The sequence below is a fragment of the Pan troglodytes genome, chromosome 1 (assembly GCF_028858775.2).
Source record: "Pan troglodytes isolate AG18354 chromosome 1, NHGRI_mPanTro3-v2.0_pri, whole genome shotgun sequence".
Taxonomy (NCBI): Eukaryota; Metazoa; Chordata; class Mammalia; order Primates; family Hominidae; genus Pan; species Pan troglodytes.
The window spans coordinates 74901325-74914825 of NC_072398.2; the positions used below are offsets into that span (position 1 = coordinate 74901325).

The 13501-nt window shown below is 38.8% G+C and overlaps 1 protein-coding gene across 24 annotated transcripts in view; it reads right to left on the reverse strand.

The window, feature by feature from the left end:
* Positions 1-13501, reverse strand: part of RABGAP1L (RAB GTPase activating protein 1 like) — an 831104-nt gene that overhangs the window by 803109 nt on the left and 14494 nt on the right. The gene's annotated exons all lie outside the window — the stretch shown is intronic.

A 13501-nucleotide genomic window follows, 5' to 3' on the forward strand; every position in this document is an offset into this window, starting at 1 on the left:
AAATGTACTATAGGCTATCAATGAGATGACTAAGTAGCATTTTACTAAGTAATGCCCCCCACAGTGCCTGACACTTTATATATAAATAATAAACATTTGATTAAGTCTACAAATATTTAAGCTTCTTATTACATAGCAGACACTGCTCTAACCAAAGGCTATTACACTATGATAAACCCAATATATATGGATGGCCCTTGCCTTCACAGAGGCTTCAGTCTTGTAAAAAGAAAATTACCTGTTCACTTCCTTCACTCTACCTGCCACATTTGGCAGGTAGAGTGAAGGAAGAGAAAAGGGTGATATTAGTGGGCTTGTGGGGAGGTTGGGGTTATCCTACTTTATACTGGAATATTATCTAATATTTACGAAGCCTCTCTGAGGACAGAACATTTGAGAAGAGACCTCAAAAGATCTGGGCCAGCCAAGGATTTAAAGAAATTATCATTCCAGGTTATGGGAACAATATGTGGAAAGGCCCTGAGGCAAGTTTCGGAAACTGAAAAGTCAGTGAAACTTATCACAGAACACCTAAGGATAAGTAGATTTCGAAGAAACTGGCAAAGAGCCACATAATGTACAGTCTTGTACCACATTTAAGGATTTAAAGTTTTAAGTACATTGAAAAATCTACAATGAAGCATTATAGGGGAAATGGATGAAAGAAAGACCAAGATATAGAATGCCAGAAGGCCTTGGCCCAACATCAAAATCTTGGTAAATAAATGTATACCTCGATTTCAAGTTAAAATAAAATGTTTAAAGTGTATGTATGTTATGTTTTTATGACTCCTAACTTTAAACAACTTCTTCAATTAACCCATCATTTACTAGATCTGATCACATTCTCTCCCTTTCCTTTACATGTCCATACTAGCAGATGTAGAACTGAGTAGTAACAGGTCAAATGTGGAGAATAAAAGTACACAGATAATAACAAACTGGGAAATCAGCCTCTGAATAACTGAGCTGACTAGTTTTTCTACAGGTTGGTGTAGAAGGGGAGCAGGGATCTATAGAGTAGATAGATAACATTCTGAACTCTTTAAATTTTAACCATATGCATTCTTTTTAAATCAAAGCATTGACTTTAATTATTTCTTACTAGAAAGCAGTTTAAAATAACTGCTTGCCAAAACATTGCCAAATCACCCAGAATTAGTGATTGTTAGCTATAACTTTGTGAGATTATCCTTGCATCTTCACCATCTACCTGAAATTCAGCTACGTAGAGAATTTCCTTGGGAGTTTCTATGTCCAATATTCTATTTGGTAAACATCTTTCATCTTTATCAAAATAAGTGTGAGCATCAGCGCCCAAAAAGCACTAGAAGTCAACATAAAACTCTCTTAGAATTAAAAGAAAATTTTTAAGAAAAAAAATTTTTTTTTTTTTTGAGATGGAATTTCGCTCTTGTTGCCCAGGCTGGAGTGCAATGGCGCGATCTCGGCTCACCGCAACCTCCGCCTCCCGGGTTCAAGCGATTCTCCTGCCTCACCCTTCCCAAGTAGCTGGGAATACAGGTATGCACCACCACTCCTGGCTAATTTTGTATTTTCAGTAAAGACGGGGTTTCTCCATGTTGGTCAGGCTGGTCTCGAACTCCCGACCTTAGGTAATCCGCCCACCTTGGCCTCCCAAAGTGCTGGGATTACAGGCATGAGCCACCGCGCCCGGACTTTAAGCAAATTTTAAAGTAAATGTACACAATAATCCAGTGATCCATCTGCAAAATTCTGTCCCAGGAAAATACTTGCCAATATATCAAAGTACAATCACAAGGACACACATGTCAGCATTGCTTTCAAAGGGGGTGCAGGAAGGAGGGAATCTAAACATTTAACAATAAGGAGACAGTTAATTAAGTTATGTGGTATTATGCTGCCACAGAACAATATCCAAAATATACTCAGCCCATTATAAGGTCATTTTTTAAAAGGCATATGCTTATTAAACAATGTATAGGGAGAAGTAGAATTGCACTTTTACTTGTATTCTTCTTTAAATGTGCTACAACTATCACATACTAACCAGCATTTTAAAATAAAGGAGAAAATTTCAAGAAATAATTATTTGAATGTATAATTTTATATTTATTCAAATAAAACCAAAAAATCAATTTAATTATAAATAAAACCTTCTAAAAGAAGTAAAATTTAAAATTACCCTTCACTGTACTTTAGCTCTAAAATTCTCAAAGCAAGCTGCCTACACTTTTCTCCACCTCAGTTGGTATATTTACTTGCTTACTGAATGATCCCTAACCGGTAGATTTTGAAGTTATTAACGGCAATCATTTTTGCACCAACCTAATAGATCTAAAAGATTATAAGGCATCTTAAGGTGTCCCCATATTTTGCAGATACTGTCACTACAAACAAAAGGATAGCAGAGAGCACTGACAGATCTCTCCCAGGTTCCTCCTTTCCCTAGAAACACTTCATTGAAATCTATAACCCAAAGAGGTCAAGAATCATTGCCCTATAGAGCAAACAACAAGTTAGGCAGGGAAGGGTTGCCACCACAACTGTACCCCAACCTTGAGTGACCTTTAGAAACACCTCCCACACCACTTAGAGGTTGAGCATCTTCTTAAATAAAGTAGACATCGCTAGCATACACCTGCCAAAAGTAAAATCTAATTACCTTTGGCTACTAGGAATTGAAGAAATAAATAAAGAGACTAGTCTTAGTCTGGGAATATGAGTTTCTAAATCCATAGTTTACAAGGGATTAACACCATAAAATTTCACGAAACTTCTGTGTTAGCAGAGACCCTAGGCAAGAACAGCTACCACAGACTTCATTTTTTAGTTTTATATGGAAGATCCCAGGCAAAGATCAACCTGCAAATATTAATCTGCAAAGCCCCAATTTGTCTGGGATATTCTGAAAGTACTCTGGAGGTTACTTTCCTGAGCTTAAAAGTGTTTTGTTTTTGTTTTAATTTATTTTTTAAAAAATGCTGACAGATTTCGTTTTGGACATTTTAAGTTTAAGTGAATTTAAATTTATGATGTCATTTCATTCACTGCTAGTGGGGATGCAAAATAATACAGCTACTTTGGAAGATAGTCTGACGGTTTCTTACAAAACTAAACACAGTCTTACCATATGACCCCACAATTGCACTCCCTGGTATTTACCCAAATGAGTTGAAAACGTATTCATACAAAAATCTGCGCATGGATATTTACAGCAGCTTTATTCATAACTGTCAAACCTTGGAAGCAGCCAAAATGTCCTTCAGTAGATGAATAGACAGACTGTGGTACATCCAGACAAAATGTAATACTATTCCATGCTAAGAAATGAGTGACAAAGCCACGAAAACACAAAGGAACAGTAAATGCATTTTACTAGGTGAAAGAAGCCAATCTGCCGGGCACGGTGGCTCACACCTGTAATCCCAGAACTTTGGGAGGCCGAGGTGGGCAGATCACGAGGTCAGGAGATCAAGACTATCCTGGCTAACACGGTGAAACCCCATCTCTACTAAAAAAAAAACAAAAAATTAGCCGGGCATGGTGGTGGGTGCCTGTAGTCCCAGCTACTTGGGAGGCTGAGGCAGGAGAATGGCGTGAACCCAGGAGGCAGAGCTTGCAGTGAGCCGAGATTGCGCCACTGTACTCCAGCCTGGGCAACAGAGCGAGACTCCATCTCAAAAAAAAAAAAAAAAAAAAGCCAATCTGAAAGGGCTGTATACTCTGTGACTCAACTATATCACATTCTGGAAAAGGCAAAAGTATTGAGGCAAGACAAACTAGGGTCCAGGGAGGGAGGAATAGGCTGAACACAGGATTTTTAGAGCAGTGAAACCATTCCATATGATACTAATAATGGTGGACACACGTCACTATACATTTGTCAAAACCCATAGAATGTATAACATCAATAGTGAAATCTAATATAAACTACAGACTTAAGGTGAAGAAATGATGTGTCAAGTAGGTTCATCAGCTGTAACAAATTTACTACCCTGATGTATGAATGTCGATAGCGGGGAAGGCTGTGCACGTTGTATAAGGGCAGGGGTATGCAGGAACTGTCTGTACTTTCTGCTCAGTTTTGCTGTGGGCCTAAAACTGCTTTAAAAAATAAAGTATATCTTTAGGCCGGTTACAGCGGCTCGCACAGTGGCTCACACCTGTAATCCCAAGACTTTGGGAGGCCAAGGCAGGAGTATCACTTAAGCCCAGAAGTTCGAGACCAGCCTAGGCAACAAAGCAACACCCCAGTGAGCCATGATCTTCACCACGGCAGGGCCTGGGCAAAAGAGTGAGTTGAATAATGTATCTGTTTTTATTGGCATCCATTTTAATAAAATTTGGAAGAAAATGCTAATAATAGATCAAGAAAATATACAAATTGTATCTACAACTCTCGCCTCATCTTTATGTGAAGTACATCAACTTTTCAAGGTATATAAAGATGAAAACAATAATATATGCCTTAAAGGGGCTCACAGTCTAATAGGAAAGAGATAATAAGGGAACTATTGTAACTCAGTGTTATTATGCATGCTGTTATGAAACTACAGAATCACACAACTCTAAAACACATGCATATAAAGAAATAACTTTAGAAAAATATTACAACATGTTCACAGAAGTTATTTCTGGTTTTCTATAATAAATATAAATAACTTAGTGGGAAAAAAATGTCTTAAGAAACTTTAAATAGCCATACTGAGAAAGGCAACATGAAAGAAAATCAAAATAGTTGATGTATTTGTCAGGGCAACACATATTTGCAGTTCTAATTTTTTACATTCTACACTGTTGTAGAGCTGTTTACGGGGGGAAGTAAAAGTCTTAAATGCTAACAAAGATTCACTCAAGTGAGGAGAGAGGATAGGATGGGAGGCAGGACCTTCAGGAGTTTGACTGTGGAAATATTCAGACTCAGAATTATGTCCCAACTCCAACAGCTTCAAAAATGGCTTAAACTATAATTTCACTGCTTAAACTATAATTTGTGATTTATGGGTCTTGCCTTTTCACTTCATCTTTTGACTAAAACCTACAGCTGGCCCTCTTCCCCTGAGATCCAGTGTTTAATAACCTCTACAGTCGGAAAGCTGTTCTTTACCTCTAACCAAAGTATTTTATGATAATCTCAATTTCGTCTTCTAGGAATTGAGGGGGTGGGAGAGACAAGAACCATTTCGACTTAGAAATTTTACAAGCTTGAAAACTATTAAGGTCACTTACTAACTTTCTCTCAACCAAAATACAGAGAAATTCCACTAATTCTGGTAATTAGCTTAGAAAGCCTATGCTTCATCTCCTTAATGCATATTTCATTTTGTTTTCCCTGAATCTCCTCAGTTTCTTCCCATAGCCCTGAAACTACACAGCTAAACCAAATTATTTAACATGAAGCCAATTAGGGTTAAGTAAAGCAAGTGGTTACCCATCAGTCCACGGAGGACACAGTTATATTAATTCAACCCAAAGTTGACTTTTAACATGATCTGCATTACTTATCCATCTGCATCAGAACTTAGACTACCTAACCACTGTAACTGTCAAATCTCCATAGGATTTCTTCTATCCTGAAATTTATTACCATTTATATTTCTCCCTCATTTATGCTATTTTAAAATATCTTCTTAAATTAGGGAGGGAGTACAGTATAGTAGTAGTTAAAAGACACAAAGGTGCAGACACTCTTTGTTACCTATGTAAATAATCATTCCTACCCACCTCCCTTCTTTCTGTTGGCAGAGCCCTTAATTTGTTTAAGCTGTCTCCCTTACTGGCATATGCTCAGGAATAGTGACCTTACACACATACTCTCTCTTCACAGCCCTACTAATGGTGGTTACAGTCCCTTGGTATCTGTGGGGGCTTGATTCCAGGATCCCCCATGGATACCAAAATCCACAGATGATGCTCAAGACCCTTGTACAGGCTGGGCACGGTGGCTCACGCCTGTAATCCCAACACTTTGGGAGGCCGAGGTGGGCAGATCACGAGGTCATGAGATCGAGACCATCCTGGCTAACACGGTGAAACCCCATCTCTACTAAAAATACAAAAAATGAGCTGGGCGTGGTGGCAGGCACCTGTAGTCCCAGCTACTCGGGAGGCTGAGGCAGGAGAATGGCGTGAACCTGGGAGGCGGAGCTTGCAGTGGGCCGAGATCACGCCACTGCACTCCAGCCTGGGCGACAGAGCGAGACTCCGTCTCAAAAAAAAAAAAAAGAAAAAAAGAAAGACCCTTGTATAAAATGATTAGTAGCTAGGCACAGTGGCACATGCACATAATTCCAGCTACTTGGGAGACCAAAGTGAGAGGATCACTTAAGCATAGGAATTCAAGACCAACCTGGACAATACAGCAAGACCTCATCTCTTTAAAAAAATCAAAATAAAATAATATGGCTTAGTACTGGCATATAACCTATATACATCCTAAGTTTAAGCTACTTTTCTGGTGTTAGTTGAAGCAAAAAAGAACCTAATAGAAAAGAGTTTACATCTCAGTTCTGCCACTTATAAACCATATCATATAGGACAAGTTACTCAATCTCCCTGTATCCTCTGTTTTCTCGTCTGTGAATTAAATGTAAGAGAAGTGCCCACTTCACATATTGATCTTAAATGAAATAATGCAGGTAAAGCATGAAACAAGTACCAGGCACAGAGTAAGTGTTTTAATAATTATTAAATTATCAAGAGTGAATATATGAACACAAATAAGCAAATTTTAAAACACAACAAGAAATATATATTATTCAGAGGCTACCAGGTACTATTTTCACAAAATACAAGTAAAACTTGGCCAGATGCGGTGGCTCATGCCTGTAATCCTAGCACTTTGGGAGGCCAAGGCACGAGGATAACTGAAGCCCAGGAGTTCGAGACCAGCTTGGGCAACAAAGCGAGATCTTGTCTCTACAAAAAAATATAAAAAATTAGCCAGGCGTGGTGGCATATGCCTTCAGTCCCAGCCACTTGGGAGGCTAAGGCAGGAAGATCCCTTGAGCCCAGGAGTTCAAGGTTGCAGTGAGCTATGATCACACTATTGTACTCTAAGGTAGGTGACAGAGTGAGACCTTGTCTCAAAAAAATGTACAACTTAAGCAAAGTTTATCAATTATGGCTTTCAAATTTTAGCTAATGGAGGAAATAGCAAGTTTCCACTTGTCATGATTACATGCATCACTATCATTGTATCATTATTCTAGTACTAATGAAAGACCTCAAGAACATATAAAGCGGCAGTAAAGAGTGCTAAGAAATGACAGTGTGGTCACACCAACTTGCCCAAGGTTACAACAGTGGAGTCAGGGTTCAAACCAGGTCTGTCTGGCTCTAGAACAACTAGTTATCTGCTACTCCAAATCCTGTGTGTGTGTTTTCACTAAACTATTTTGTTGTTTATAGATCTGAATTGGAAGCTATTCTTATACAGGATCAGTACCCTGAACTTAGCAACTGATATAAAGGTATCCCTTATGGAAATCTCAACTAATTCTTTATTCCTTTTAGGAAGAAGAGTCTTAAGAATATGCATTATAAAACATGTTTCAATGAAGTTATTTAAAAAATGTTTGCTCCAGCATACTCTTGCTATCTCCAAGGAATATATTCTGAGACTTTAACAAATGTCCAAAATCTTGAATACTACTAACATATTATTTTCTACATTAAATGCATACATAAGATGAAAAAGTAACATTGAACAACAAATTGCTGGGCTTATACAGGGCTTGCTCTATTCCAGCTATTCCCAAAGTGTGGTCCATGGACCCCAGAAGTCCCCCAAGACCCTTTCAGAGAGTTCATAAGGTCAGAGCAATTTTCCTAATAATACTAAGACATTATTTGCTTTTTTCACTGTGCTAATGTGATGATGCAAAAGCAATGGTGGGTAAGATTGCTGGTGTCTTAACACAAATGAAACAGCAGCACCAAAGTATACTGGTAGTCACTGTACAACCATATATGTTCAGTTAAAAAGTGTGTGTGTGTGTGTGTGTGTGTGGGCACGTGCTAAGACTGTCTTTAATGAAACAGTAAAAATTGTCTCCAACCTTTTGAGCACACATCTTTTTAACATTCTATGTGACAAAGTAGGAAATACACAAAGTATTTCTGCTGCACACCAAAGTATAATAGTTTTCAGAAGAAAATGCACTTGTGCAATTGTTTGAGTGGCAAGTTAAATTAACCATTTTCTTCACAGAGTACCATTTTTACTTTAAAGAACAACTAACTGACAAACTATAGTTGTAAGGACTTGGGTATTTGGAAGACATTTTCTCTCAATGGAACAAGCTAACACAGTCAATTCGAAGAAAACAACTGACAGTATTTGTTGCCAATGATAAAATTTTAGCTTCAAGCAAAAAAAAAAATCAGCTTAGGCTAAGGCAAGAGGATCGCTTGAGCCCCAAGAGTTTGAGTACAGCCTGGGCAACACAGCAAGACCCTGTCTCTTGAAAAATAAAAAATAAAAAAAAACTAGCTTAACAGCCTCACACTACTTAAAAGACTTTTCTGGGATTGTTTTGTTTTGTTTTGTTTTTGTTTGTTTTACTTTCAGTTTTGGGATACATGTGCAGAATGTGCAGGCTTGTTACATAGGTATACATGTGCCATGGTGGTTTGCTGCACCTATCAACCCGTCACCTAGGTTTTAAGCCCTGCATGCATTACCTGTTTTTCCTAATGCTCTCCCTTCCCTTGCCTCCCAACCCCCAATAGGCCCCAGTATGTGATGTTCCCCTGCCTGGGTCCATGTGTTCTCACTGTTCAACTCCCACTTATGAGTGAGAACATTCGGTGTTTGGTTTTCTGTTCCTTTGTTAGTTTGTTGAGAATGATGGCTTCCAGCTTCATCCATGTCCCTGCCAAGGGCATGAACTCATTCTTTTTTATGGCTGCATAGTATTCCATGGTGTATATGTGCCACATTTTCTTTATCCAGTCTATCACTGATGGGTATCTGGGTTCGTTCCAAGTCTTTGCTATTGTAAATAGTGCTGCAATAAACATACGTGTGCATCTGTCTTTATGGCAGAATGATTTATAATCCTTTGGGTATATACCCAGTAATGAGATTGCTGGGTCAAATGGTATTGCTGGTTCTTTATCCTTCAGGAATTGACACACTGTCTTTCCACAATGGCTGAACTAATTTATACTGCCACCATCCATCTCAGCCCAAAAACTCCTTAAGCTGATAAGCAACTTCGGCAAAGTCTCAGGATACAAAATCAATGTGCAAAAATCACAAGCATTCCTATACACCAACAGACAAGCAGAGAGCCAAATCAGGCCATTCACAATTGCTACAAAGAGAATAAAATAACTAGGAATACAACTTATAAGGGACATGAAGGACCTCTTCAAGGAGAACTACAAACCACTGCTCAAGGAAATAAGGGAGGACACAAACAAATGGAAAAACAGTCCATACTCACGGATAGGAAGAATCAATGTCGTGAAAATGGCCATATGCCCAAAGTAATTTATAGATTCAATGCTATTCCCATCAAGCTACCATTGACTTTCTTTGCAGAATTAGAAAAAACTACTTTAAATTTCATATGGAACCAAAAAACAATCCATATAGCCAAGACAACCTTAAGCAAAAAGAACAAAGCTGGAGGCATCATGCTACCTGCCTTCAAACTATACTACAAGGCTACAGTAACCAAAACAGCATGGTACTGCTACCAAAACAGATATACAGACCAATGGAACAGAATAGAGACCTCGGAAATAACACCACACATCTACAACCAGCTGATCTTTGACAAACCTGACAAAAACAAGCAATGGGGAAAGAATTCCCTACTTAATAAATGGCGTTGGGAAAACTGGCTAGCCATATGCAGAAAACTGAAACTGGACCCCTTCCTTATACCTTATACAAAAATTAACTCAGGATGGATTAAAGACTTAAATGTAAAACCCAAAATCATAATAACCCTAGGAAAAAACCTAGGCAATGCCATTCAGGACATAGGCATGGGCAAAGACTTCATGACTAAAACGCCAAAAGCAATTGTAGTAAAACCCAAAATTGACAAATGGGATCTAATTAAACTAAAGAGCTTCTGCACAGCAAAAGAAACTATCATCAGAGTGAATAGGCAACCTACAGAACGGGAGAAAATTTTTGCAATCTACCCATCTAACTATGGTCTAATATCCAGAATCTACAAGAAACTTAAACAAATTTACAAGAAAAAAACAAACAATCCCATCAAAAGTAGGCGAAAGATATGAACAGACACTTCTCAAAAGAAGACATTTATGCGGCCAACAAACATAAGAAAAAAAGCTCATCATCACTGGTCATTAGAGAAATGCAAATCAAAACCAAAATGAGATACCATCTCACGCCAGTTAGAATGGTAATTATTAAAAAGTCAGGAACCAACAGATGCTGGCAAGGCTGTGGAGAAATAGGAACGTTTTCCACTGTTGGTTTTGTTTTGTTTTGTTTTGAGAGAGGGTCTCACTCTGTCGCCCAGGCTGGAGTCCAGTGGTGTTATCTCAGTTCACTGCAACCTTGACCTCCTGGGTTCAAGCAATTGTCCTTCTTCAGCCTCCCGAGTAGCTGGGATTACAGGCGCCCACCACCATGCCCAGCTAATTTTTTTTGTATTTTCAGTAAAGGTTTCACCATGTTGGTCAGACTGGTCCCAAACTTCTGACTCAAATGATCTGCCTGCCTTAGCCTCTCAAAGTGCTGGGATTACACACGTGAGCCACCATGCCCAGCCCTTAGAAGACTTTTCTGATGACACTGATGGCAGTATTAACAAATGTTGACCTTTTTTTTTTTTTTTTTTTTCTGAAAAAGGGTCTCCCTCTGTTGTCCATGCTGGAGTACAGTGGTGCCATGTCAGCTCACTGCAACCTCCGCCTCCTAGGCTCAAGTGATCCTCCCATCTTAGCCTCCCAAGTAGTTGGGACTACAGGCATGTGCCACCATGCCTGGCTAAGTTTTTTGTATTTTTGGTAGAGACAGCGTTTCACCATGTTGCCCAGGCTAATCTTGAACTCCTGAGCTCCAGCGATCCGCCCGCCTCGGCCTCCCAAAGTGCTAGGATTACAGGCGTGAGCCACCATGCCCAGCTTGACTTCTTTATATTGTATAATAAGATGTGCCAATATTATAAAGATCTGCATAAATCAGTGAACCAATGCCTTACAAATGACGAGTTATAAAATTACGCATAGATAAAAGATCCATTCAAACTGCAAGACAGACCAGTGGATTTTAAATGTAACAGGTTACAAAAAGTTCATTAATGTGATGTAAGATTTTACATGGCAACTAACCATTAATATAAAACTACCAACTGTAGAATTCTGGTGTGATATGAAAGAAAAATATCAACATTACCTTAAAAGACTATTAAAATACTCCTCCCTTCACAAGCTACATATGAGGCCAGCTTTTCTTTGGATATTTCAACCCAAAAAGCATACTGCAATAGGGTGAATGCAGTGACAAATATGAGAATTTGTCTGTCTTCTACAAAGCCAGACATTACACAGGTTTGCAAAATCTAAAACAATGCTGTCTTCTCGCTAAACTGTTAGTAATACAGGACTATTATAAGAATTAAGCAATACTGGCTGGGCATGGTGGCTCATGTCTCTAATCCCAGCACTCTGAGAGGCCAAGGAGGGCAGATGACCTGAGGTCAGGCGTTCAAGACCAGCCTGGCCAACATGGTGAAACTCCATTTCTACAAAAATACAAAATGTAGCCAGGCATGATGGCGGGTGCCTGTAATCCCAGCTACTCAGGAGGCTGAGGCAGGAGAATCGCTTGATCCTGGGAGGCAGAGGTTGCAGTAAGCTGAGATCGCACCATTGCACTCCAGCCTGGGCAACTGAGCAAGACTCCGTCTCAAAAAAAAAAAAAAAAAAAAAAAAAAAAAAAAGTAGCCAGGCGTGGTGGCATGTGCCTGTAGTCCCTACTCAGGAGGTTGAGGTAGGAGAACTGCTTGAGCCCAGCAGGCGGAGGTTACAGTGAGCCAAGATCGCAAGACTCTGTCCCAAAAAAAAAAAAAAAAAAAAAAAGAAAGCCTGTAGTCTAATGCAGAAACAGGCAAGCTGCAATACAATGTGATGAGTATGACAACAAAGAGGAAAACTGAATGCTTTAAAAGCACAAATGAGAGATTTCTAACAGAGACCACAGTCTCAAGAAAGGCTTTTTAAGATGATATCTATGCTCAGACCCCAACTTCATGCCATCCAGAACAAATAGACGACATGGTTCATGCTCTCTAAAAATTCTTGGTACCCAAGTGGTTAAGAACCATAACTCTGGTATCTAAGTAATTTCTAACTACAGTTATATAATATTGTACTGAACAATGTCTAGTATTCCATAATCTACTGGTCTGTATGTGTCATATACAAGAAAATTAAGTCTATGGTTATTCAAAGCCTTTTAGAAATCAATCATGCTGAAAAAAACAATTTGATAACTGTACTAAGTTTACCCCCTGGTTTTCATCCTATTTCATATTTTAAAAATCTTAGTAATATAAATACTTTGACACCTTCATAAATTTACTGTGATAGCTAGTTTTAGTTGTCAACTTGACGAAACTAGGGGATACCCAGATAGCTAGTAAAAGCATTATTTCCGCATTTGCCTATGAGGGTGTTTCCCAAAGAGACTGCCATTTGAATCAATAGACTGAGTAAGAAAGATCTACCCTTACCCAGTGTGGGCAGGCACCATCCAAACTGCTGGGGGATAAGATAAAACAAAAAGGCAGAGGAAGGGCAAATTCACTCACTCTCTGTTCTGGAGCTCAGACATTTGTCTTTCTTGCCCTCTGACCTCAGAACTTCAGGTTCTCCAGCCTTTGGACTCCAGTACTTGCATCAGCAGCCCCCTAGTTTTTCAGCCTTCAGCCTCGAATTGAGAGTTATTTTGCAAAAACCTCAATCACTTTTGCACCAACCTAATACAATGTTGGCTCTGCTGGTTCTCAGGCCTTTGGACTTGAAATGAGCTACTGGTTTCCCTGGTTCCCTAGTTTGCAGACGGCCTATCACGGGATTTCTCAGCCTCCATAATTGTGTAAGCCAATTCCAACAGATCTGTATCTACACATAGCTATCCTATTGGTTCTGTTTCTCTGAAGAATCCTAACTAATATATATACTATACAGGACATATATTTCATGTCTTCTTGGTAACAGAGAGCACAGCAAACTTTCATTATTATTCTATAGTATTACAAATACATTTGATACCCTTAAAGCTAATTTAGTTGTCCAAGGATGTTTTCCTTGTATTATCTATGACTTATTCAGTTGTGTGTGTGTGTGTGTGTGTGTATTTTTTTTCCAATTTCTTCATCGCTATCATGTTGTCAGAAATCTCACTGTCTTGTTATCAGTATGTTTATTGCAGCATCTTGCTGCTTGTAAATTATTTCTCCTTAATCTACTACAACCTTAGAAACCTTAAGTATCATATATAAAGTAAAAATAAGCTCTC